At 45.0% G+C, this 5,623-nt stretch overlaps 1 non-coding gene across 1 annotated transcript; it reads right to left on the reverse strand.

The window, feature by feature from the left end:
• Nucleotides 1-341: 341 nt before the first annotated feature.
• LOC121998891 lies at nucleotides 342-448 on the reverse strand. The gene has a single exon (XR_006116678.1). It is a non-coding gene; the product is annotated as a small nucleolar RNA R71 (small nucleolar RNA).
• Nucleotides 449-5,623: the final 5,175 nt, after the last annotated feature.

Consider the following 5,623-nt stretch of genomic DNA (forward strand, 5'->3'; position numbering starts at 1 on the left):
GGATGCATCCAAGCCCGCGGCTTGTCCCCAATGCCATCCTTCGTGTATGCCTCAAAGTCACTTCCCTCGGCCCTTGTCCTTGCTGCCTTGTCCACGGTCTCTCGGATGCTCCATCCTTCACCGGACCCAAAGCCGTCAACTTGAGCCACATGTGTATCCTGCAAACCTGCACACTCACATACACATATCAAATAACAAGGGTAAACCTAACTTAAACCCTTTACCCAAACACCAAAACGCATGGTCCCATAGACCATTAGGATTGCTCCAACAGCATCTTCACTTGGGAGCAGATGGAGAAGTATTTTCTGGGTAAATACTTTCCCCCAGCCAAGACAACAAGAATGAGAAGTCAAATCAATAAATTTTAACAAGTAGAAGGGGATTTGTTGGTTACAGCTTGGGAAAGACTCAAGGGATTGTTATTACAATGTCCTCACCATGGCTTAGAGAAGTGGTTTATACTTCATCTATTTTATGTAGGGATTTCTTCAAGAACCAGGGCTTCAATGGATTTAGTGTCTGGGGGTTCCTTGATAAAAAAGGATGTGCTAGAAGTTTATTCACTTATAGAAGAAATGACATTAAACACAAGTATGTAGGGAGAGGGTGGAAATGCAAGAGAAAGTTGTTCTCATGAAGGTGAAAGAAAAGTAGGACATCATACTACAATTATCAAGGGTTTGAATCAGGGCACAAACCAAGCAAGACACCTACCTGATTCTTATAACCACCACTGACCCCCATATAGATTGGCATTGAGCAAGGTAGATTGCAAAAAGGATGAAGCTTCTGAATTAAAAAGGGAATTTTTGATCGAGGCAACTTCATAGCATGGAAAGCCGTTATTGCTAGATTATGCAAGATTTCTTAAAGATGCACTGACACCAAAAGGGAAGCTGGAAGGATGGAGTGCAAAAGTAATGTCTAGGGAAGGTAGCACTCTTATAAGGGATGGGAGTCCCCTCAAGTTGCAGGATCCTGAGAACTTTTTCATACCATGTATTATTGGGGGCATTTTCATCGAAAAAGTTGTTGGTGACTTGGGATCTAGAGTGAATATCATGCCATATGCACTATTCAAAAGGATAGGGCTAAAAGAATTAAAACTTGTAGATGTATCTTTATTTTTAGTGGATCATTAATTTGGTGTCCTTTGGGGATGATAGAGGATGTGCTCATTGAGATTGAAGGGTGCACGATATCGGCAGATTCATGGTCTTGGACATGAAAGAAGACCCACAAAACACTTTGGTCACGCCCCGAGGAGTCCCTACCAAACGAAAATCTGGCAACATCTCCCCTGTACCAGTGACAATATGAATCCTAAGATACATATATCCATTGTAAAATACCGAAAAATAGGCGAATACTAATAAGGGAATTTTCCAAAATTTTTGGAAATTTTTCGAGAATTTTTCGGAGCTCGTATGGACGAGTTAACGGGGACAAGAACGGGGCAGGGAAAAAGCCTGTTTAGGCGACCCATTTAAGCGAGGAATTGTTTCTTTTATAAATTCTTTATCCCTTTTCTTTTTTATTTATTTTCTTTTTCCCCGCGCCCTCTCCTTGCCCTAACCTCCTCTGCGCCAACACTAGCCGCCTCCTCCTCTTCTCCGAGGCCGATTTCCTCCCCTCTTCTCATTTTCTTCCTTCCCCCGAGTCGAACTCCTCTTCTCTTCTGCCCTAGCCTTTGCACAGCGTCACCGCTGCCCTCTCTGGACCGAAGCAGCGCCAGCCACTGCGACTCCCTCCTTTCTTCTTCCCGAGATCTCGCCGGCCACTAGGTTCGACCTAGCGCCACCGCCCCTCTCCGACCTTTGTGCCGGCCTCCTCCACACCGTGCCCTAATTCCCCGATCTCCTCTCATCAGAGTCGAGCCTTCCTCATAGTGACTCATGCCCTAGATCACCGGGGATAGGGAGTGTGCGCCGAGGACAAGGCTGATCACCAAGTTCTGTCGTGCCATCTACAAACCCTTGTTTGGTCCGGTGCCACCAGATCGAGTCGGTGCCTTCTTCCGTGCTTCCACACGATTATGGATCTGTGCCATCGTTGGTTCTTGCACTGTTGACACTCATCTGTGGTAAGGAGGTCAAATTAAACTTGTGTTGGTGATAGGTTGATGTGTTGGATTCTAATTTTGTCCTCTGTATCCGATTGTTTTCAGTGAGGCAAGGTTTTGTTCTGTGGGATTTCCGGTAGAAATTCCCTCCAGTAGCACCTGGTTTCCGCAGCGGCTGTGATTTGAGGTAAAGTGTAGGATCGTGATACATTTTGTAGTGAATTTGGATTATATGGTTAGTAGGTTGGTTTAGGGTTTATCCTAAATAGATCTTAAGAATTTATTTAGCTATTTATGTAAATTGTAGTTAAATAAAATATATTTGATTGTTCGTGACTTAGGGTTTTGATGCGAGACGAGTATCTTGATTACCGGATTGGACCACTTTATTGGAGGCGGGTACTTTGACTTATGTCTTTTGATATGCATAATAAAGTGTTTAACATATAGCAATGATTGTGTTTTCCATTTGATTCGGTTGGTCACTACATGATCTGTTACATGTTATTTGTTTATTTATTATGCACTACATGTTATTATTTATCTGACCATACATGCTTTCGGTAGTGACCTAACCATGTGATACATCATGTTCAGGACCTAGGGTTTATATGATACCCTATCTGTTTGTGTACCTTCCATCTGATACATTGACTTGTGGTACACCTTTTATTTATGTATGGATCTTGCTATGCTATTCATGATATTGCCATGTTTAGAGTCATGCATCATTTTGCATGATTGCATGCTGTGCGGTTGTCTGTTCCATTATTGTGAGCGCATCGCCAGTTACATGTACTACACACACCACCACCCATGGATTAGTGGTATATCGGGCAGGTGTGTGGCGGTTCTACTGTTTGGCTCCGTTGGTCAGGTGACTCAGCGTGGTAGCCGGCAGTCAGTTTCCGCTCTGTTTGGCTCCATTGGCATTTAGTGTAGTAGCGTGGTAGCCGGCAGATAGTGGACTCTATTTGGCTCCGTTGGTCAAATGATTCAGCGTGGTAGCCGGCAGAGATATCCTCCCCGTCATCGTGTACCGGGAGATGAAAGCATTGAGCTCCCCCATTTATGATTTGGGGTCAGAGGACAGGAGTACTCCGACAGCATCCCGTCCACTCGGTCGCTCATCAGGAGCAGTGATGTCAGAGTGCACGGTCACCATATGCATTTATTGCATTTATTGTTTGTGATTGCTGCATTTATATGGATGCATATGATTGACATGCATACAGGATTATGACTTCCCCGGTCTGACGACCCTGTTACCTTTGTACTTTGAGTCCGGTTAGTACAGTTATCTCCTGATTTCGTTTCAGTTGCATTTATCCTTCTCGTATTCAGGAGACTGTACGTATGATTAGTGTTGTCTGTTATTTGTTTTATTATGCATATCAGTTGTACCTGCTGAGTGTTGGACTCATCCCGCTTCCATTGTTGATATATTTTCAGGTTGAGGCTATCAGGAGCAGTTCCAGTCGCTGATTCCCACAGCATGTAGTGCTAGTCCTCTGCTAGTTTTGAGTTGTTATTTTATTTTAGCTTTTCTCTATCAGACTTTGTTTTAGTCTTGTTTTGGATTTTACATATGGATATTGTATGGAATCCTTCCGTTTGATGGACTTTTGGTATGATTTAGATTTTATTCTACTACATGCCTGCCTGGACGGCAGAAGAGGTGAGTTCGTCGGATTTGAGCTTTACGAGTGTAGTTGAGTAGGGTGGATTTCGAGTCAGAGTACTATTGTTTGTGATTACTATTATTAACTACGTGGTTGTGACAGCCAGAGGCTGAATATCTATATAAACTGCGTGGTGATTGATTTTATTTATTGTTATAATTCCAGCTGCCTGTGGCTAAGGTATATGTGTTATGTAGAAGTTTCAGATTGTCCGCCGTACAGGGGAGATGCTGCCAAAATTTCTTCGGACAGGGACTCCTCTAGGGCGTGACAATTTAAGTAGTATCAGAGCAGGTATACGATACTTGCTATGCGTGTTGGATTTTTTGAGATTTATCTGATACCAATTTATTGGTATCAGAGCAGGGTGTGATACCTGCTTTTAGTATTCTGGATATATTGTGCTAGCCCAAGTTTGCGAGTCAAACTGGATAGTTATTTTTGGTTGTACGGATTTTCCATTACGTATATGTTTTGGACTTTCGTTTCGGATTTTATTATGGATTTCCGATGATTTTCTCGTTCAGAATTTTGAGGTTAAAAATTGGGGACTGGACAGCGACGGAACATCTCCAGACAACAAATAGGTATGATGTTATTTTATGATTTTTATACTGGTAGTAATATCTGTAATATAATTTAACAGATATGCGGTGATCTACACGTATTGCTGCGAGACGTGGTGCTGGACGACCATGTACGAGGACCGAGGGATCTCTGGATACGCCAGAGATACCTTCTATTGATGAGCCTGTCAGACAGGGACAGACTCAGCCTACTGTGGGTGCGTCGGGCTCTCAGACCCCGATGGCTTCCTTAGAGGTACCTACCTCAGCTGCACCGACAGTATCTACTCCTATTGTATTTCCGGTATCATCAGGGGTACCGTTGACATTCCCGACACCAGCTCCAGGCCAGCCTATGGCATACGCGGCACCACTGCCACCTGGACCCACCGTGTATCCGGCACCAGCAGCCCCTGTGCCCCCAGTACATGCAATGTACCCAGCAGCACCTGCATTAGGGATACCGGCTGCTCCACATTCGGTACCATTACCTACTGTACCCCCAGTCGCGACCACTTATGTTCACCCTACAGTGCCACCGACGGCATATGATCCAGTTTACCCAGCTGCACCGGGAGTCCCTCCTCCGGTTTATGCACCGGTACCACCTGTAGCACCAGCTCCAGTGTTTCCGCCAGTCCCGACAGCCGTTCCGACACACCTCACTGACTTTGCCGCGGCACGAGCCAGGATTCCAATGTTGGCAGAGTCGATGAAGAGTCGATTCACACTCTTCCGAGGAGACCGAGATCCGAGTGTGGCCTTGTCTTGGATTGAGACTATGGAGCGGACTTTCTTCTATATTGCTTGCTCCGAGTGGGAGAAAGCAGAGCTGACTGCCGGCACCTAGTGGATTACCCAGTGTTCCATCATCGGTGAGCAGAACATCACTTGGGCCAGATTCAGAGAGGCTTTTGAGAGCCGTTTCTTTCCACGAGTTTATCAGATGGCTCGTCGGCAGGATTTCCTGAGTTTGTGATAGAATAATCGGACAATGACTGAGTATAATGCATAGTTTGACAGATTGGCCAGATTTTGTCTAGAGCTAGTTACTGAGGACAGTTCACGTATGCAGCAGTTCATTCAGGGGCTGGATGGACATCTGCAACTAAGACTTGTCGGTCTTGGTATTACCTCCTATGCGGAGATGTTGGACAGAGCCCTCATTGTTGAGTCAGCTCAGCAGAGAGTTTTTCCGGATAGGAAAAGGAAACAGCCGAGTCAGACATCTGGGCAGATCCAGCATCCTCAGACTACACCACAGCAGAGCAGGCGTAGTCGATCAGATCAGGGTACATCTGGGGTATCAC

The sequence above is a fragment of the Zingiber officinale genome, chromosome 6A (genome assembly GCF_018446385.1).
Source record: "Zingiber officinale cultivar Zhangliang chromosome 6A, Zo_v1.1, whole genome shotgun sequence".
Taxonomy (NCBI): Eukaryota; Viridiplantae; Streptophyta; class Magnoliopsida; order Zingiberales; family Zingiberaceae; genus Zingiber; species Zingiber officinale.